The 22,227-nt window shown below is 40.3% G+C and overlaps 1 protein-coding gene across 9 annotated transcripts in view; it reads left to right on the top strand.

Annotated features, from left to right (window-relative positions):
• Positions 1 to 22,227, top strand: part of Fur1 (Furin 1) — a 125,628-nt gene that overhangs the window by 49,164 nt on the left and 54,237 nt on the right. For all 9 annotated transcript variants that reach the window (NM_170654.2, NM_001276025.1, NM_206571.2 and 6 more), the window contains one exon: positions 5,931 to 5,957. The gene's annotated coding sequence lies outside the window, so the exon portion shown is untranslated. The remainder of the gene's footprint in view (positions 1 to 5,930; positions 5,958 to 22,227) is intronic.

The following is a 22,227-nucleotide window of genomic DNA, read 5'->3' as shown; positions in this document are numbered from 1 at the left end:
GAGTATGAAAGAGCAGCACAGAGCGAGTCAGACAATGCATGAAGCTTAAATTGAAATTCTTTGTTTCTTTAAACGTCCCTGGCCCTGAGTATCCCCGAGTTTCTATAGCTAAATCTCCTGTCTGACTTGTGCGTCGTAACAAAAAGTTCTGCGCTGAGCCTTAAAGTATGCTCGGGATTTTTTATATTTAAATAGTTTTCCCCCCATCCTGGAGTTCGTTTGAGTGAATGTGCAGCAGACAAAACAGAAACTTGATGGGCATGTGAGCGTTTGTTTCCTCTGCTATGCAGAGGAATTAGAAATGTCGGAGGTAAAACAGAAAATGGAATTGCTGATGCACTTTTTCTGTTCTGTCAGTCGTTTTTTTTTTTTTAATATAGAATTTTATGACTTATTCTGAATATGAAAACATTAATTTAAAGTTATAAACTAACGAAACTAAAAGCTAGCATATATTAAACAATAATACGAACTGCAGCCCAATTCCGCAGTGAAGGTATGAAAGTGCAAGAATTCTAGTGATTTTCATTAATTCTCCATAGCTGACAGCAACTGTCTGTCAATTGAAAATTTGACTAGTGAAAATTGCACTCAACGCATACAAATTAAGTGACATGCCATGTTTTTGTAATTGGTGATGTCATTGTCATTGAAATGCATTATTTTGCCATCGCCTGCATTTTAATGACCACAGAGGTTTTTCCTGCACTCAAAAAACAATGAGTGCTCCCACTTTGATTGACAGCTAACACGTGGGAGTATCTAACAAAACCGAATTGAAATTGCTTTGCATATGGTTAAAAATGCATTCAGCTTTGGTAATCATGCAGATTTCACATCGTGATGATCCATCCGACAGGAAAACAAAAACTTTTTAATTAAAAGGAATGGAGAGGCGGCCTCAAAGTTGAAAAAAAAAATTTTCAAAATTTGCATTTTGGATGGCATATAGCCAAAGGGCACCTGACACTTGTGCCGCTTGGCCTGAAAAACCCTTTCTCCCTCTCTTTCCGCTGCATATTAGTCTACTCACTCTGACAGCTTACAAACACACATACACACACACACTGCTAGACATACTGCTGGCAATTCAATTAGATTCTAGAATCTAGGCAGAGTGCACGTCACATATACACACATTTTAATTAAATAAATTCAGTGTTTGCCCGATGCTTGGGCGCCATAAACATTTTGGCGAAGAAGCATGAAAATGAAAACATTTAACTGCCGGTTAGGTTAGTTTGTCCCTTGGGTGGAAGGGCGTATCCGGTATCCGGCTGTTGCTGCTCCGCTTGTGTTTGCATAAAAGCAAGAAAATTGCCCAGCCTGCAGTTTTCCCGAGACGAAGATGCAGAAGAAGCTGAAAGAGCAACACATCGTTTTGCAAAACGTCAACAGATTTGCTTTTCAGACTTCATACAAGTTTTCCCTGCTCGCTACTCCACATAATCAAATTTAACCTGTCTGGGAGGAATGAAGGAGCTCCAAATGATGATGGTGTGGCTTTTGGAAAACCCATCCCACTGTAGTTGTCCGAATGCTGCAGTATTTAATTGAACTTCCTACTTGCTACTTGCACCCATGCATTCCGATTTGCAGAACATGCCCATCGTAATGAACTGAACCAATTTGCATGTGCTATTCGGGTAATATGAAACCATGGTACAGCATAAATTTCCCAGCCCTTGGGGTTAATACTCGGAGTTTGCTTGGGTATTTAGAAAACAATTTTCCTAGCAATGTGCTTGTGCCTCAAGCAAAATCAAGTTCCTCAGTTGCCAGAAGTATGCCAGAAAGTTAAAGTGAGGTACAACTTGCGGAAGCTACTTGATTTCACGATAATTCACTTCAAAATATTGCTATTTTATATTTCTCATATTCTATTAGTGCTTAATGTTCGCCGTGGAGCATAATTGTTAAACAGAATTCGAATGCTCATCTAAATTTCTCCTGGAATTTTCGCACTTAACCCCATTCTCCTCCCAGATGACTGAATTCCAGTTCTCAAATATTTGCAAAACCCAACAACTTCAATATTTTTCCTGCCATCCAACAATGGCAACTAATTAAGCCATTTTTTATGGCCCACTCTATCGGTTAGCCAACTCTGTGCTGCAGCTGGCCAACGGGCCATCATCCCAACTGTCTGAAACGCCCAAAAGTCCACCCGCACCACCGCAGACTACAATGAACGCTAGAATGCGGGTTCGGGTCTTCATGTTATCCTGCGGCTTTCGGTTTCATAGTAAATTATTATTATTATTATTTTACGGGGTCGAGGAAGGAGTGCCAGTGCCAGTGCCAGCTGCAGTTTCAGTGTTGTGGTTGCGGACAGTGTTGAAATTAAACACTGTAAGCAGATTTCCTAAGCTCCTCCTTTTACGAACGAAATCAAGTTGCTGGCAAATGGTTTTGTGGCTTCGGTCTTTCGACAAAATTAGGCAACAGTAGATAATTATTTATATTTAACTGCAAAGGAACTGAAACCCAGGCATAATTGCCCGTGGTTGAAGCGTCTAAATTTGTCAATGCTTTGTCCCAAAACTTTTAGGAAATTCATGTGGCCTACAGGCCGATATAGTGATGCTGAATCAAATGATTCATTTGCATTAGTTTAAACTTTGCCGGTTGGCTTTTTCGGCAAAATCCTGCTTAAACTTTTGGCTCATTTAAGCTTTTGTTTCCACCTGTAGATCGTTTATAAAAATCCCGCCCGGTGCAAAAAAAAAAAAAAAATAGTAATAACGTTTAGTGCTGGCCAAAGTTTAAGCAAATAAAATGCGAGAATCGCCTGGACTTCAGACCCAAAACGATGGTTTAGCCGACTTTCCTTAAATCCGAAAAAAGAAACTTTGTTAAAGTCTTTAATTTAATGCTTGGTTACCTTTTCTTTTCTCAAGTTAGCTTTTTTTTGTTGTTAGGGCAACCAATCTCGAAATCGCTCGAGTGGCCCCACGGAACACTTGAGCAAAGGAACAAGTTTAAAGTGTGCTCACAGCACTGCCAAAATGAACGAAATTGAGACCCAACCGCTTACCTTTATTGTAAGGGATTTACGCCTGAAAGCATGTTATCAAACAATAACTAGAAGATTTATTGTATGGGTTATCCTGCCGCCGTGGCTCCTGTTTTCATTAATATATGCCGAAAATGGTGGATGCTCCTTTCATACATTTTCGAAGGAAATTGTACCCTCTGCATACTAAATGTTTGCAGGGACCTTCTTCTTAAACCGAATTTTTGGCACATTCCCTTACGCTTGTGATTATTGCTTATGATAAGCATTAAAAAAAAGAAAGATAGCAAGATTAAGCAAGTAAGAAAACCTTTGCCAACACTGAAGTTCATATAAGCGTTACTAGCACTGGTGGTAAAATAGCTTTTACCAACACTGAACCATATTCACTTTGCGCATATACCTCTGTCTCTCAAATTTTTATCCAACAAGACAAAATGATGAAATCCAGTGAATACCGTAAAGCTTAATTGAAGAGGTAGTAACTTTTCCGCAAGTCAACTTCGAGCTTAATCATCCGTGCTTAAATGGGGGAGACTTAGATGCTGCGTTCTATCAGCTAGACAAATCCCTGAGGCAAATATCATTTTAACAATGGCATTAAATGAATTTGCATAATTAGCTGCAGCTTAGTCAAGTGCTGGGACACCCCACGACCAAGTTCCATTTATTTACGCTTTCCGCTCCCCTTGTGGCCTTGGTTGGTCCTGTGGCTATGATGCATGTGTGACATTAGCTCAGACACGTTATGCCAAATGTGTTCACAGTGGGTGGGCCAAGACATTGGGGGAAATCCAGTAACAGGGGATGCTTAAGTTGAATTGTGAGTTTTATTTGGTCCAAGGCATTCACTACAATGTGAAGGGAAAATAATTAAACCGAAATGATTAGTGTGCTATCTATAATGCATAACTCGGCTTTGTTGCTAAGGATCGATTTTAGTAGTTTCCGATTATGTTCACAGCTAATTGCGCACTTTGCATCAATTGGGAATGCAATTAACCAGGAAAATCTAGCTAAGCCAGTATCTGAATTCATAATTCAAGCTTATGCGAATCAAGTGAACAACAATTTGCGAACTAATTAATTACGAAAAAGCAGCAAAACGCATGCAAATAGAATGCGCTTAAGATGAAATCGCCGGCGGCTAAGTGAGATTGCCATAAATCTCTCAATGGCTATGGGGGAAGCGAAAGGACTTTGGACCAAGTTGGCCGAGTGAAAGTGAGATGTGAAAAGTTTAAAGGCCAAGTTAAGTCAACTCCTTGGCCAAGCATGTTTAGCAAAGTTCATTAAGCACTTAACAAACAGAGCGCACCAAGGGAACTTAATGTGCTTTGGCGTAATTCAACTAAACAAAGTACCAAAGTTCTTAGCCCAGTTTTCCGGGTAGGAGGGAAACGAGTTGGCCAGCTGCATAGATGAAAATCAAATGCGGTCATATCCCCACACACTCTCTCGCCGAAAAGGACACCACCATACACGAAGACACACTCTTTCACCTATGTGTGCACATTCCACCCATACATGCAGGCTGAATGTTTTGGTCATTCAGGAGCGTCCTGGCATTTTTGCATTTACCGTCATCGTCGTCCGTCAGTGGCTGTAAAACTGTGCCACAGGACAATGTTGTGGCTGCGGCGGGGGATACCCTTAGTTTTCACACTAAAAAAATATATTTTCAAAGATAATTATGGATTTCGTAATTTACAAACATAAAGGACATTGAACAAACCCCAGTTAGTACTGTAATGCAAAATATTGCAAAAATTCGGATTTTCTTTTATATGTAGTTATATAAATATTTCAAAAAATTAATTGATATCATTGTTGGGTTACTTTATATGGTTTTAGATTCGATAAGTTTATTTCCGAGTGTACGAGTATAGCAGATTGTAGCCAGCGAGAAGGTTCAGGGGGCACAGTTTGTTCAAGCGAACATTGTTAGCCTGCGGCCAAAAGGCTTTCAAAGTTTTCGTGGTTTGGCTGCCAAAGGGTGGTACAGGGTGGCAAGATGGGGCAAGGGGTAAAGGGCAACGGGAGACTGCTCTGAATTATTGCCAAACATGGTGGGTGTGTTGGCCTGGTCCTGCAGAAAGGGGCAACCAATCGGCCGATGGTCTTTCGCCAAAGGATAAAAAAAAAGTTAATTGGCAAATGGCCAAATGAGTTCAAATTGAAGTTGGCTCAAAAGACAGGAAAAGCGGGTGAGCAAACTTAATTCATTCCAAATGGATTCAGCTTCAATGAACGAAATAGTTGAAACTGCTGATACTTCTGAGGCTGCACAAAACCGTGCGTTCTTCAAAAGTTTGTTTTTGAAATTTTATTGAAATGCTTATACAGTACTAAATAAATTTATGAACCCAAATTGCAAAAAAATAATCTATTTAAATACATATACAATAATTTAACTGAAACCCCAAACCCGAAATTGTCATTGATAAATTTAGCCTGGCTGTCAACGCTGTTTTGTGGATTTCCCTGTTTGCCTTGTTGCTATTTTTAATATGCATACCATTTGGATTTCCTTTACCCAGATATAGATACTCAGATACCTTTTGCCCACTTCTTTTTGTTACATTGAGCGACATATTTTACTGCTACGGTTTGCCCTTCTTTTTTTACCTTTCCATTCTGTTTTTTCTCTGCCTTCTTGGCCATTACCATTAGCATAAAATGGCTGCTGTTTCGCTGTCCATTTTGGGTATCCTGCACTTGGAAAGCTTCTCTAATTACGTTCTTAAAACAAAAAGTTAATGCATAAAAAATAGCTCGTTAAATGTTTCCCCCAGCAGCTCAATGACAATATTGTGTCTTCATTTTATTATTGCTAAGCATTTTGCTCATGCAACAGACTTATAGCAAAAGTATTCAAAAATCTTTAATATTATGTATTTCTTTTTCTTTGCAGATCCACTTAATTGAAATAGAACATTTGGTAAGTTTTGCAAGTTCGCTTCAATTGGATTTGTATTTTTAATTTTTACTATGGCTGTGTGGAAAAATATTTCATTTAAATATACAAATAACTAGATTGTGTTGGTATTTCTCATAAAGCTTTGGATTTTTACAAAGTATGAAAAAGGAGAGCTTTTAAAGTGTGAATAAAACTTGCCAAGAATTCAGCTGGTTCAACAAAATGGAGCAAATCGTTTGGCAAATGATTTGAACTTTTGCATCGTGCATTATGCTGACCTCAAAACTCATTAACTATGCCTTTTCGGGGCGAATTCGAGCAATTTAGCGCCACAGAATATGCAATCCTTTTTGGCTCCTAATTGCTGGCATTTGGCATCCGAAAATTTGCCTGTCCAATGAAGCATGCCGCCCAAATCCCCATTCCACCTCGATTAAGCAAAAGATGAAGGAAAATGCAGCTGAAGCGCAGGGAGAAAATGTAATTTAAAACTTTGTGCCACGTTGGCGGGAAAATACTTTTCCTTTTGATTTTTTTTTGCAATGATTAAACGACATTAGGTGTGCTTATCTCAGCTCAAAATCAGTTGCACTCGCCAACCCGCATCTATGTGAAATGCTAAATTGGAGCGCCAACTTTTGATGCAACATTGGGTGGGATTTGGTGTTTGGCATTTGGCTTTGATTTGAACATTTACTCGCTTTGAAAATTGCATTCGGAAAATGCTTTTGGTTAGAAATTTCGCCGTTTTCCTAATTAACTGCACTTATTGATTCTGGACGTGGCTTAAACCACGCACACAAGCTGCCTAATTGCCATTTGGTTTGAACGATTTCGTAGCATACTTTTGTGGGTCGCAACTATTTTTCAGTCTTTCAACTTAATTTTATTATTTACTACTTCTCTATTTAATTATATTATTAACAAATAATTAGAAAACTATTTAAACAAATAGTTAGACCGCAAAAAAAGCTTCAACATTTCATTCATATATGTGTGTGTGGCCACAGTTTAATCACCATTTAGTTATGACTGTTTCACCATAAACAGGAAATCAAATTAACCACTCCTTGCCAAAGCACTCAATACTAATTTAATTATTGGGCGCCAATGCTATATCGGACCGTACCCCCTTCTCCAATTACGCTACCATCAAACATGGTAAACAAAACCGCACGAATATTGCTGATGAAAGCGTTGGTAAGTGGGCAAATGGCTCGATTGTCCAAGGTACCGGCCACTCAAATTCATCCGGCTTCTGATATTGAGCCACCTAAACAATTGTCAATTAAATTTTGCTCCTGCAGCAGCCCGATGGTGGTAGTTATAAATGCCAAGACACGTTCGATGCGGTGGTGGAATTTTCAATCGGTTAACACCCCCAGCCCACGCGACACGACCTTCCACCCACCGGAGGTCTGCAGACGCGTCCCTAATTTGCATTAAAAGGTGCGCCAGCTGGTTGCACCCCTTTTGGCCAACGGCAACTGGAAGCTGGCAACCAACTGTTGCTCAACCAGTGGTAATCAGTGGCGAGGATGGGGATGCGGTACGCATAACAGGCATTCAGGCATTGCAACCCTTCAGCAGTTGTTGATTCAATTTTATAATTTTAACGCACAATTTCCCCAATAAATTTCCATTGTGGGAAGCCTTGATTTGTGGGTAAATGCCTGTTGTCCGGGAAAATCATTTCGCAAATGGAATAAATTACTCATTGATCGGTGCTTGCAGCTAGAAAATAGTTTTCGGCAAAATGAATTGATTATATGACCCGATTTCCAATCAACACGAATCGCCATAAAATTGGGTAATTAAAGATATGCGGTAACTACTTCACCATTTATTTTTCTTATAACTATATTTTTTTAGTCTACCACCAGGTGCCTTTGACTAAAAGATTTTCACGTGTGGATGCATCAAAAAAATATTTAGTCAAGTGGTTGATTTCGAATTGAATGGCAAAAATTGTGACTCACTTGAGGTCTAAGCACAGAAACCCTTGTTTTTTCCTTTTATTTGGACAAAAATTGAAATTTAATTTCCTAATTGAATGGTTTTGCCGTGTGCTTGCCTCTCCTCCCTCGCCCTCCACTGGCAATTCCAATTTAATTGAAAATTTATCGGTTGCATTTGCATATGCTACGTTCGCTCTCTCTGAAATTGACATTCCCAACATGCATTTGTGGACCTTTTAAAGCCAAAGAATTGGTTTTCTTTTTTTTTTCAGACCATCGTGTACTGGAGAAAAGAATGTTCTTTCTTCTATTTTCAAATATTCAAGATATATTGTACATGAAAGCAAAGCTAAAGAGATATTGTATCTGGCTTTTGAAAGAATTCTTGGCTTGTAGAAAACGAATACAAAAGGAAAACGCACTTTTTAATCTATATAAAAATGTCTGCGGAACATTTAACTTAATGGCCTCTGACTTATAATTTCTGATTGCAGCTGCATATGCTGGTCTTAATGATACATTTGGCTTATGGGTGCTCCCTTTTTCCGCCACCCCCCCTCCCCCTGTGCATTTAATTTGCCATTGACAACGTGAAAAACTTCACATGGCATCGCTGAAATATTTGCGTGGCTCTCACCCTGCCATTTCCTCCGCCCTTCCATCAGCATTAAATGACTGCGGCGCTTAATTGAGATTGTCGGGGTTGTGGGTGTGTGGCTCGCTTATTAATTTATTTTTATGTTTAATAACAGGCGCTAGGCAGTGGCGCCATTGCAGAGTGTGACGCAAAAAAAAAAAGTGAAAAGGACTCGCACAAAAACGAGCAAAAAAAATGCGGTTCGATAAAGCAGCAAGCCATAACAATGACATTGTGAAGAGGTTGTAAATTAATACACCAACAGCAAACCGAGTTGGCATGCGCCACCCACCAGGTCATCGTTATCTATCGCGTTGTTTATCGTTGTTTATGTCCGGAGAGCCGAGTAATAGGTTCATAAATTTCCCCCATTTTCACGGAATAATTTCCAAATTGCGGCGTCGCAGGTTTCCTGTTTTAAATGCAAGGCGGCAATTAAAGCCCTTCGGCTGCAAAGAGCCACTTCTGTGTGGATTATGGATATCGTTAGCCCGCCTGGGATCCCTCGCCTCATTTGGCGGTCGTTTAATTAATAGCAAGCTGATTAATTAGTGTTTGTGTGCGATATCCTTGGCCACTGAGGAGGATGGCTGCGGGGGCCAGTGGTGGGGTCACTTCTGAGTTCCTGGGGAATGCATTTCCGGGCTTAAACTGCGCGAAATTGCATTATTTGCATCTACTGCCATGTAAAAGCTTATACTGCCAATGCAAAATGCCATTAATTTCATTAGTTGATTGTCGTCATGGCAATTCCCTTTGTGGATTTTATAATTGCCCGAACCGCAACGAAACGATGGTGGAAAAATTGTAAAGGATGGGAACATGAACATGAACTAAGTGGAAATATGCATATGGTGCCGGCTAATAAATTAATTGGAGTGGGTGTGAAAATGGCGAAATTCTGTTTGTTTTGCGGTGGCAGACAAGTGCATATTCCCTTTACACTTCTACCCATTGATTGCTTTTAATTAAATAACGTTAGTTGTACACTTTACTGAGCAAGTTATAGAATAAATAAACAAGTTTTTGAAATTGATTAAAACTGGTTTATTACAAGCTAGCCACTGACTTTAAAAATATATTATTCATAACATTGATATGTGGGATTATACAAATATTTTATGGTTATGAATATTTCGTGAACAAATTCATCAAATAAATTCAATTTGTTTCAGAGACTGTTAAACTTTTTGCGTGCCTTACGTTTTTCTCGTTATTTTTCTTCGTTTCCTTATATCATTATCCTTTAGCAATCGCTTTGCTGCAATCGAAACTTTTCAGATTACCCTAGACCAAAGCAAAAGGAGCAAACAAATTTTTGTATGGAATTATATTGCATTTTTATTACCTACCGCAGATAAATTTTGTTTGTCACAGCAGCCGCCGGGCACGTAACATTTTAAAAAACAATTTTGTCTTGATACAATTTCTTGTATTATCACCGAAAATGTATGCAAACACACGAACATGGCCAAAAGCAGGCGGCAGCGCAAAAGGAAAACCGTTCAAAGGGGCGTATGGGCAATTTTATTTGCATGCGTGGCGTTTCAACCGTTGCCCTGCGGCTCCTTATCACTTTATATGCGACTGGGTGTGAGTGTGAGTGTGTGTGTGTGACGCTGAAGAGAGCCTCGATGGTGTGTGTAAGATATGGATTTGCTGCTAACGGGGGCTCCCAATAGCGCAGGCAATCAAATTCATTGTTCCGGAACACGTATACGCCACCGTTAACGCAAATGTAATGAAAAGTATATAAATTGATATAACCAGTTTTTGAGCTTTGAAAATAGCAACACAAATAAATAAAATTAATTCCAAAAGAAATTCACTTTAATTATAATATTAAAATTTCGAATCGAATGCCATAACTCAATTAAAATAGCTAATATGAAAAGCTCTAAACATTGAACATAATTTAAATACCTTAACATTTTTGCTTGCACATAAAATCCACAAACAGACAGGAACGTAAATAATGTCAGACCTTTTTTTTATCGGATATCAGCGTAAAATGGAGGACAATCGGAAGTGAGTGTGTGTGCGTTTAAAATTATATACATATTATACAGCCTGAGGGAAAGTTGTTGTTTATTGTCTGACAAGGTGGCGCCGCTGTAATGCGTTTTCATGCCTTATTTAAAATGATTTTCCGTTTACCACTCATGAAATTACTTTCATTTATTGCTTTTATTATTTTTTTTTTCGTATATGAAATACCATGTCGCAGGGAATTCCTCTATCTTCCCACCTGTTGCCAAGTTATATAATTTTTAAGGCGACTTTATTAAATTTTTCGCAAAAGGCGATGCAAGAGACGTTAACCACAAAATTAAAACTCAATATGTGCGAAAGGGCGGTACATTCAATTATAGGACTGGAATGGCGCACACACACAGAGAGAAACCAAGTTGAATTAGTGGCGAACGCCAAAAGACAAACATCAATGTGTGAGTGTGGTGAGCGACGGGGGGTGGGCAATAGGCGATGGGAGATGAGAGATGGCTGGAGTGAGCGAGATGGCCATGGCCAATTCCCAGGACTCAAAGGAAGCCAAAGCCCCAGAAAAACGCCCTCGAGGCTCTTGAAGACAAAAACGTAAAAGGAAGAACCCCAACATCTCAAAAGGAAGGCGAGCTATAGGGAGTGGCAGGAAAAGCATGACAGCTCAGCATATTCTGAAATGGGTAGAGTCGTTTGGTTGATTCTTGGCAGGACTATGAAATGGACACACACTAAAGAGCGATACATATGCAGATTCAGTCAAAATATTAGATATATACTGCATGTAATAAACTTTTAGTTTACCTAATAAAATTGTTAAGAATTATAAACAGTTTTAAGATGTTCATATCACGAATATTTTCATATTCTTAAAGTTTATGTGTACACATCTATGAACATTTCCATAATATAGTCCTTCAATCGCACTGGTATTGCATAAGCCAAACGATTAAGGATAAGACAATGCTTATATCACAGACAAATACAGTTGCTTCAATAGCCGGAGAGAGAAATCAATGTCAGTATGACGCCCTTTGATGTTGTGGGCGTGCCCGAGGCGAAAGTAAACTGAATCTTATGTGTAATTGAATGTGTGCCTGTGTTTGCTGGGGGTTTTCCACTAAGCTGCCTAAACCGCCCTCGACTGTGTCTCGGATTGTTTAGCATAAGTTTCTTACATCCCATTTCCGGCCCCGCCCCCATCTCTTTATGCAAATGCGTTGGCACTTTATTGCTTTTATTTATGTAATTTGTAGCATCTTCTTGTCATTTACGAAGACAAACATTTGCATTTTCCAACTTAGTTCGAGTGGGAATTCCGCAAAATAACAAAAAGTTTGCGCTTGGTTTTTAATGTCATTTTGCGGGCAACTTAGAGAGATCTTCGGAATTTATTATTGCAGCCAGAAAGCCGCTGAAAGTATTTGAAATATTTTTAAGATGTCAATTTATAGACATTAAATGCAGTTGGAAATTTTTTCTGTTAATAGATCCAATAATTAACAGCTCTAATAAACACAAAATTCTTGAGTATGAATTTTTCCGCGTAGAATGTTTTTCATTATAATGTCTGAAGTACTAATATTTAAATCTACAAAATAAGTTTTCTTTAGAATACAATAGTGAGCCAATTAGACGCCCCCTTTTTTATTTTCCACATACTGAAAATGTCTGCCGCAAACATATTTATGCTAGTCAGCAAACTGTTTAAAATGGAGCAAAGGAAAACTGGGAAAAGGAAAACATACTGCTGGAAAGAAGAGGGCGAAACACTAAGAAAAAAAAAAAACGGAAAAGAACAGATGGCAGTCAGACAAGAAGGCAGGCAGGCAGGGCCTCCCTATGTTTTATTGTTATGGCGATGTGTGTTATCCTTTTTTGTCGCCAAGCCTTTTCCTCGTTCGTCTGGCTTCCAATCGAGTTGCGGATCCGGATTCTCAGACACAATCTGAAACAGAATCAACGCCAGAATCTGAAACTGAACCTGAGCCTCCGGCATCCTCACTCCAGAGGCATCAATCACATTTTTTCACGGACTTTCGGGGGCCCAGCACTTACGTATTTCCACTTCATTTTTGTCGATTTCGTGGGCAATCAGGCGCAAATGCCCACGGTAAGCTTGATTCTACGGCGCGAGAGCTTGGGTGATACGCGTCTTTATTAAGTTCATGAAAGGGCGTGAAAAAACCAATCCCATCCTCTGGTCATCATCATCATGATGTTGGCAATTTTGTAGTATTTTTCAGTCATTTTTTTTATAGTAAAACATTTTGCCATTTTTATTCCCTTCCCTTTCCATTGACAATATAATTTTCGACATTTGATGTTCTACTTATGCTTCATTGGAACCGCGCTTGTTCATATTGTAGAGTGCTATGAATTAAACCAATATATTTGTTTTATTTGTTTGGTGGATGTGTTATAAACAGAAGATATCCTGGAAGACATACAGTCCTATATACCATTACGAATTTTCATAAACCTTTTTTTTCAAAAAGCTTTCTGAGGCCATCACGCTTACGTAGAAGTTTAAATTTACAAAGTTTTTAAATTTAGCTTGATATATATAGCGGCTAATGATTCCTTTATAAACTTTATGTTGAAACAAAATTACAACGTCGAAATGCTGAGTGAAAAGGTCCATTTCGTGGACGCGAAAATTTCCGCCACACTTGCCCCCATGATAAAGGAACATTTTGCCAACTGACCGAAGGCATTTAAAGTTTTCGTTTGCATTTTCCAGTTCTTTCCCTGCTTTTTTTTTTATGACTGTCACGACTTTTGCCCGACTCATCTGGCTTGTCCATCAGAATGAAGACCCGAGGCAAAGCTGCGACTCTCATTAGTTGAACAACTGAATTTGCCAAAGGCCAACTTTTCGGAGATCGGGTGAATACAGATATATACGGATGGATACATGCCTTAGCATTTCAATCGATGAGGCTGAGGGGGAAAAGTTGTTTCTGCATCCGAACGCATACTAAAAAGGCCGCCAGCTGATGATGGGGAAAAAGATGATGGTGGAAAAAAATTAGAAAGGGAGAAAGTTGGGGCAAATTCAATTTTGTGCAAAAAAAAAGTTGGTCGTTTCAGCAACGCAAGAAAATCTTTTAATTCAATCGGCGCCGCGTTGAGAACTCTAGACTTGTGTGTTAAGTTATTGACGTATTGTTGTACTAGGCGTATACTTGATATTTCCCATAATTTTCATTTCGCCATTTCGTTGTATTAGGCGTATACTTAACATTTTACCGTATTTTCTTTCGGCCATTTCTCATCTTTCTCGTTGGACCGGAAGACGCAGATTTGCCTGCCAGATGCAGCTGCTGCTGCTTCTGGCGAAACGGAAATGAGAAGTCATGGAGCATTTATCCAAGGATCTAACCGCCATGGAAACCCCTTTCCATCCCTCATCGCAGTGCTTTGGGTTCTACTTTATTTTATTATTACGTTTTTTGGGTCTGGGTCTGCTACTCACATTTGCATATCAATTTGTTCGCATTCGTTCGTGCTGCCTCCCACCATTGCAATGGATTGCCCCATTTTCCTTTCTCGGCCCGCACCATTTCATTCCATACTTTTGGGAGTCACTACCGAAGTGCATTTCCCATTGTTGTGTTGGGGAAATAGGAGTGAATGCTGCGCGTAATCAGGCAAAAATCTGTCTAGCTTTTAGTTTTGTTTTCGCTTGGGGAGTGTCCCTACGGTTTTCGGGTCTCCGGCTTTGAAATCGGGATTTAGCATTGGGTTTCTTCGGTCCGCATTCTAATATTTTAGTGCCTTGTTTATTTGCCATTTGCTGCTATGTTTGCTTATCGCTTCTGACAAATGGCATCTGGTTAGAGGATTTCTGCTGCTTGGTTTTTATGGAGATTCTTGCGCTGAATGATTCTCATCTAAAATTTGTCTAGTATTTATGATGAATAAATCTTCAGGGACTTAGCTTGATTAAATGTGAATGTCGAGCCACGATTAATGTCGCCAAAGATTTTTGACAAATAATGCTTGCCCATTTTCCCCTTATATAAGTCTCTACTTAGCTTGGAGGTATGATTTTTAAATAAAAGTTCAAGGACTAATTTTTGTTTTAAGTACTTTTTTAATCAATTTGAGTGTCATGTTTTGACCTCAATTCAGTGAAAAACTTCGTTGTTATGTTACCAATTTCCCGGTCCAAATTGTTACACAACATCTATGATTGTCATATAGAAGAGAAAAAAACCCGCTGGGAAATTCCGCAACTGCTAAATGGAAGCTGTCGTTTGTTTTGACATTTTGCTAATAACTGAAAATTAGTGTTTTTGCTGTCAGTGGAATTGCAGTTCGCAACAAAAAAATTGTTAAATGGAAAATGGTAGCTAAAAATGGGCACTTATAAATGCAGGCAAATTAAGAGTGAACGCAAGCCAATTAAGGGAAAAAGGAATTATTTAGCTAATTTATTTATAATTTTCGAAGTTTGGTTTGTCCTTTAAAAAATGATTGTAATTCCTACACTTTTTTGCAAGTGTCGAACTGACCACGCTCTTTTTTCATTTTGTGACTTAAACCGTAACAAAGCTGCATCAAAAAATTGTTTACTTGTGCAATTTAACCACTTATAGTGGGTTTTACCACTGGATATTTGCATATGCATGAGTGGGGATCCATGTAGTAGAAGTCCTTGGCTGCGAATCCCGCGTGGCTCGACAATATGGCGACACTAAGCTCTGCACTCGAGCAACACAATTGGCGCATTGAAGAGGAATTTGCGCGTTCGCGGTTTTTGCTGCATAAGCGAATAAAGGGAGGCAAAGGCGCAATCCAGCCGCTGATTATGAAGTATTGTGCCAATATTAAACTAAGCTAAGCCATCGTAGCTGTAGACTTTGGTTTGTGCAACTAAGCCCGATGAGGCAGGCGGCTCCTAACGAGCAATACCAGAACATGGTCAACTTTAGGCACCCCCATTTGTCATGCAAATAACAAGGACAAAAACAAGCGAAAAAGTTTTGACCAACAACAAGATGTTGGAAATGGTTACTGGCGCAAACTTTCTAATTGTCTAAATTACATAGACACCGCACAGAACTACACCTACTACGACCTAATGAAATGGTCTGCTGGGTCTCCTTTTAGCCGGGTTGGGGTGGCCCACAGTGGGTGGCATAGTGCGGCGATGTCTGTTTGATGTTGCGGCCAGCGGTGGGCTTTGGCGCAGCTTTTCAGCTTTTCGCAGTTAATTTTTATTGGCTATGCGCGCATAGTTTGCTTTGGCCAAGTCCTTGTTTGCTCTACGTTTGTTTAGCGACATTTGTGGATTGCCTTATACGTTTACGCTGATGTAGACTATATTTTTAAATATTTTCTACAAAATCTCAAACTGTAAGGTTCATAATTTACAGACATTTAAAGATAAGAGATTTCTTATAAATAAAGCTTTTTCGACCGTTTTTTGTTTATTACTTTTAATCTGAAGAACCACTAAATATTACAAATTTTATTATTTTGAGCAAAAATGCTCCATTTGAACTTGGGTGATTCACCCATTTGACTTTACCAAATTTCCATGAAATTCTCGTTAAATAGAATCGTTTGTTTGGCAGGCAGCGCAGACAAATGTTCTGCATATTTTTTGGGGCGTAAAAAATTATTAGCGCATTGAGTGCCAATGCCAATGTGTGAGAAAGCTGTATATATCTGTATTGTGAGCCTGCCATTTGCCACTTTGGCACATTTGTTGTGCGTGAATTGTGCTGTCTCACTCTTTGGCCTTTCGGCGATATCCTCCTCTCGCTTACCCTCCTACCGCATTGCATGGCACCTCCCCTGCGAGCACTTGGCATAATAATGAAAAATTAATCGGTAAAAATCCGCAGGAAAAGCATCCATTGCATACATTTCGGCGCCGGGCTTAATTGAAATGACGACAATCGGCGAACGGGCGCCATGCCGCCAAAAAAAATGGCATACTTGAGAAAGAGAGGGGTGTCGGTAAAAGGAAAGAGAAAGAAAGTTGTTGGGCGGAAAGAGTAAGAGGGAGCCACCAGCATGAGCGAATAGACACGCATAAATTTTGCACAAACAGGCGAACAAGGTCCCTGAAAGTATACAGCAAGCTGTGCATACTAATAACCTGCATTTCGGTGGTTGGCTCCGGATTTTTCGCTGGTGCCACCGAAACCATTACATTGCCTCCCCATCCTGGGTAACTGATGCCATTGCCATCAGCACCACTAGGTCCCCAATCCCCGATTCACAATCCCTGATGCCCCATACCCAACCACCGTCACCAGACTCCATGCGGATTACACGCCATTTTCTTGTTGCTTTTGCTGTTTGCGTTTTTGTGTTTGGCGGTCCTGCAACTGCAGTTGGCATCAAAATTGTGCGCATATTAAGTTGTTGATTTGTTGATTTACACTTGGCCTCGCCGCATTCCAACTCCACGAAAATCCCACAGAAATGCAACCACAAAAACGCCGATTTAGCCAGAGATGGATATCAGATGTGCACAGTGAAAGCTATTCGCAAAGAACTGCCTCACATCAGAAACAGGGTTTTCAAATTGTTCTGCCTCTCTGTCTTTATGATTTTGCTAGTTGATTTACTGCCTAAGAAACAATTTCATTATCATTGTCAACGCTAATGTAGTCCATCAAGGCAACAAAAAATGCACTTTGCCCACCTTAACTTCGTTGTTTTTTTTTGTTTTTGCCTCCTTTTACCCAGAACGAGTCGCATCTTCATCAGCCTTAGGATCATCTTCACCTCCTTGGACAATAACATCGTCATCGTAGTCGGGAACATCGTAATCGTAGGGCTGCTCACCTCTCTCGCTGTTGCATTACCCATCTGCATTTCCGCCGTGAGCGTTGCAACTGTTGCAAGAAATGGCTGCTGCCACATGCTGAAAAAGACCCTGACTTTTCTGGACGGCTTAATAGTCTTTTCCGGCGTACAAAGGGCTTCTTTTGCGACTTGTTGAGTGTAGGGGAAATATGAAATTTTCTAAATTCCGGTAGTGTAGCATAAGTTTGTGGTGGCTTGAAGTTTTGCTACCAGATCTTTTACACTATATATAGTGATGAACGAAGTGAACATACATAGTTCTCTAGGCTTTTAGTATAAAATAATTAAGCAATTTACTCGTTTCCATATTATAATAATTATATCCTACATTCATTTAGAGTATGCAAGCTTTCGGGCATTGAAATTGTTTAAGAAAAAGAAGTCATAATTGTACTTTATCTTATATGAGCAGCAGTTGAGTTGGGGGAGTCATTGAGTGGATGGAGAGCTGTCAGAAAGGGTTCTTTATACTCCTTTTTTTTTTGTCCAAACCCTTCTTCTGTCGGATTGCACTTCAGGTAGGTGCTGTTGTTGTTCGTTCTTGCCCTAAGCCGTCTTTTGTTTTGAATGAAATTTCTATGGACTTTTTTATATTCGCACACTTTTAGGAGCTCCTCTTTTCCGCCTCCCAGGTGGTACTTACATTAAGCGTTATTCAGGGCCCGCTGAATGGAGTGCGCCCAGCCACGATTTCCACCTGGAGAGTTAATTTCGCAAATGCAACGACGAAGAAAAGCAGGTGAAACAAAAGCCGGAGAAAAATCCCTTCCATCGCCATGACACATGTTGGTATTGGCGGCATTCTTGCCTGCGCTCCTTCTTTTTCCCACTTTTTGCCATCCTTGGTCATTTATCTTACGCCTCGGCCGCTGCAAGTGACCATGCAAAATCAATTAATGCCGGCGAGGCACTCAAATTGCATTGCAGGGTTTTTTCACCGGCTATTTCCAGCCAGCACACCCATTTTCCAGGGCCTCACTTAATACGCATCGTTGTTTGCACATTAAGAAGCAATCCGATACTCAAGCCGACTCGAAATGGAAAATACCGCAAGGTGGAAATATATACATACAAATATATATATATATATATATATATATATATATATATGCGTACGCTTCACAAACAATTCGAAATAATTAAGAATTCGTTGGTCCGAAAAGCACACGATACCATTATCCTTTAAATCGTCGCAGCGAACGTTCGGGGATTTCATTACCGCATGGATGTCGGTATTAACATAACTTTAATTTTATTGTAGCTCAGGTAAATTTGCTCGCCACAGAAATGATTGATTAACGCCTGAGATTTTATCGCAACACGCATGGTTGATTTTACATTCAATTTTCCGTTTGACTTTTAAATGAATACGGGCTTATCTTTAAACCCTTTTGAGAAGAAGAAGAACCTTTAAATAAAATTCTTTAAAATGTTCTCTTCAATTCTTTATACCCTTCGCATACCAACAAGCAATTTTTGATGCAACTGTACGTTTTGGAAATTCCTTGACATCACAGCAAGTCCCTCGAAAGTCCTGTTGATTTGGTAAAAACTAACATGACCTCGTTGCCTCTGCCCAGTTACCGATGGAAATTCTCACACCGTCATCTGTCAAAGCCATTTGACTTGACATTCTGCGACTAACTTGGTACAGTCACCACATTCGGCATTCGTGCACTGTAGCAGGTGCAAATGCCAAATGGCGTTTCCATGCATTTAGCTGGCCGCAAAAACGCATGCAACACCTTTTGTTTGGCGATCGTGTGCTAATACGCTACGAAAAAATGGTTCACCTATGCGCACCCCTCGTGCCCCCTCCCCCCCCCCACCTGACACTTTGGCGTGGCTTTTTGTTTGGCGTTTTGTTTGGCCGGGCTCTTTCCTTTCCTTTCTAGCCTTCTTTTGGGCTTCAGCCGCTTTTCTGCGGGCGTTAACCGAGGCTGTTTGGTTGTTGACTTTGCGCTCCAGTTGCTGGTCGCGGATAAAAAAGGATGCTGTGGGCTTGGGCCAAGGGGTTGAGTGGGCTGGTGGACGGAGTAAAAGCCAAGCGAGTGTTAGAGAGTGCATATTTGCCTTTGTGGAACTATCATTAAACAAGTGAAGCCACCAGCAGAAACTGCGGGAAACTACTATACAACAGCCACCACACAAGCAGCTCACCTCAATCCACCACACGAAACACATTAAAAGCGAGGCCAAAAGACAAATGCACCAACACAAACAAAGCAACAAAGGTGCCCAGACTGCAGTGAAACAAAAAGTATATCAAAATATTTAGTTTAATGATTACACAGCAGAGTGTGGCCATCAAGGCGAAAAAGCGGCAGAAGCGCACATATTGCTAACAAAATAGGTTTCAAAATAAATAAAATTTTTCCCTTTTTGTCAGTGTATGTGATGCTTTTTGACTTCTTGCCTGCAGTTTTGTAGCCCTTTTAAGCTTCTAACTGCCGCTGCTTCAACTGCAGCTCCATTTTTCCCACCGACTCCGCAGAAGCCTCTTTCTTGGCTTAATGTGCTTTGCTTCGGCTTCCCCCACATTCGAGCAAGTCGGTGTACTGGTATCCTGCTATCCTAGCTATCACTGTTAGCCCTTTCAGTCCTGTTTTTGACACGGACATTTTGCATAGAACGGCGGTCCAGAGAAACTACAACACTCGCAGGACAGGAGCCACCACAAAGGATACCAAAGGAGCAGCCAAGTGTCGGTCTGTTTGCCCAAAAAATGCCTCGAGGATTGTTAAACCGATGCCTGGCATTGTCATCTCTCTATGATGTGCTCTTTTATTCTCTGGCGTTTGTTTTTCTTGTGGTTTAAGCAATTTAAGGATTTCTGTTGGGCATTTGAGTGATTTCCGATTGGACGCTTTTTATATGGAATACCCAAGCCGTGTTGGCTGAGTGAAAATAGATCGGTTTATGATGCGAAAACTGAAGGGATGTGAGCAAGGCTTAGGTAAATTGCTTGAAATGCAAAAGAAAGGCAACAGAGTATGAAGAGTCGTTAGCTTCGGGATGAAAAAGTTGGAACCACAACAAAGCAATGAATAATTAATTTTGATTTATACATAAGCAAAGATAATTTCAATAATTAAATTCTGCTTTAAAGGTCATATATTTACTTAAAATATAAGACACATCCGCTAGTAGTAGCTGCTTTTTTTTTGTTAGCGAATTCATGAACTGAAACCGAACTAGTTTTAGCACTTTATTGGTTGACAAGCGCTTTCGACCCCAAAAGGCTACTGCATGCCACACTCCTCTTATAAAGAGAAACAACGCTTCAATTTGTCTCAAGTTGTCAGGTCGCGTTGTTGGTGTTGTTCCACCGTACATTTTCAACTCATCGCTGCCACTTTTCGCGCCCTGCAACTTTCATCAGCCAGCTAGTGCTGCTCTTGTCGGTGACTTTGACACCGTTTTCCACTTTTCGTTACCATGTGAGCGTGCCGAAGAAGCCAACCAGTCCCTCCTGCCACGCCTACGTTAACATGGCACTTATTTTCTTATTATTAAGTATACGCTTAGTGGGCCGACGAGGAGATGCCAAAGATGCAGCTGCGGAAGCGCGCCAAGTAATGATTACTTTGTGTCTGCCACTGACAAATGCCGTCAGTCAAAGTCAAAGTTGGTGATGAAGGACGAAGGACGCAGGACGCTGCTAAGGAACAGGGTGCTGGGGATGATGGTGTCGACAACGACTCAATGCGGAAGGAAGTTCAAGCACAAAAGGTGCACAGTCAATGTAACGGAGTCCTTTGGCCTGTGCATTCATGTGCATCGGCTTTCGATGAGATCAGGGAGGTGTAGCGGTACGTTGACAGTCCATTTCAATGCCCAGAAAGTAAGATGTAACACGGCAACGGGAAAAATGCACATCTTCATTTTTGAAATTCTAATAAGAGTTTCACTTTTTCATCCCCCGGAATTCATTGCTGCAATTCCAATAAGGGTCTCGAGAAAATGTAAATAACACTTTTACATCTTAAGTAAGTTTTGCGGAAACAGATGACTCTTAAGATGAAATAGTGAAATACATCTTTGGGTTGATTTTGACAAGATAAGTGATAGTGAAAATAGAAATAAAAGTCGAAAGAACTTCGCCGTTATCAGCTATGCGTCTGAAGATAAAAGCTTTGCAACATTGGAGGTGCAAAAAATTATTATAACAGTATAAACCCGATTTGGAATACCAGAAACTAGTTTTTAAAGTATTAGGAGAGATCTTGTGCAAATAAAATCGAAAATCGTTTCGTTTTAGGCCACTGCTGATTCAGAGCCAACCCCTCACAAAATTCAATTTCCTATCCACTTAGCCAATGATTACCATGGCCCGAACACTGCACACCAACCGCTTCCGTCGCCACCCGTCAAATCCGTCCAAACAACACATCGCCATCGCCGTCTCTACTTCAGGGCACCCCCCAAAAACGATCCATCTCCTTGTGCTTGGCATTTCCGCTGTCACTCGCTTTAATTACGCCCCCACTTCAGCCGACTTTCTGGCCGAGTGACTGGCCAAATCCAGAAATCCTCTATCAATAGATGAAATATGCCCGTCAATGCACTGGCCTCTGGCCATCATCAGTCATGGACATATTTTGACAGTGGCATTAGTCGGAAGCTTCGAATCTTCCATCGGGTCTAGTTAGTCCGCGCTGATTCTCATTTGCAATCGAAACTTGTCTACGGGTGACAATCAATGCGTTACTGGCTTTTGGCCAGCAGTTCCCCTTTGGGCCATAATCCATTCTGGACACTGGCCTCGCTTTGGGCTTCCTCACTAACGATGCAAAATAGCAATCAATATTTCTTTTGTTGCCCTACCCAATTAATCGCAGATAAAAGTTCTTGTGTGCATATT

Source organism: Drosophila melanogaster, chromosome 3R, assembly GCF_000001215.4.
Source record: "Drosophila melanogaster chromosome 3R".
Taxonomy (NCBI): Eukaryota; Metazoa; Arthropoda; class Insecta; order Diptera; family Drosophilidae; genus Drosophila; species Drosophila melanogaster.
Note: the sequence above shows the minus strand (reverse complement) of the source record. Positions and strands in the feature narration are given on the sequence as shown.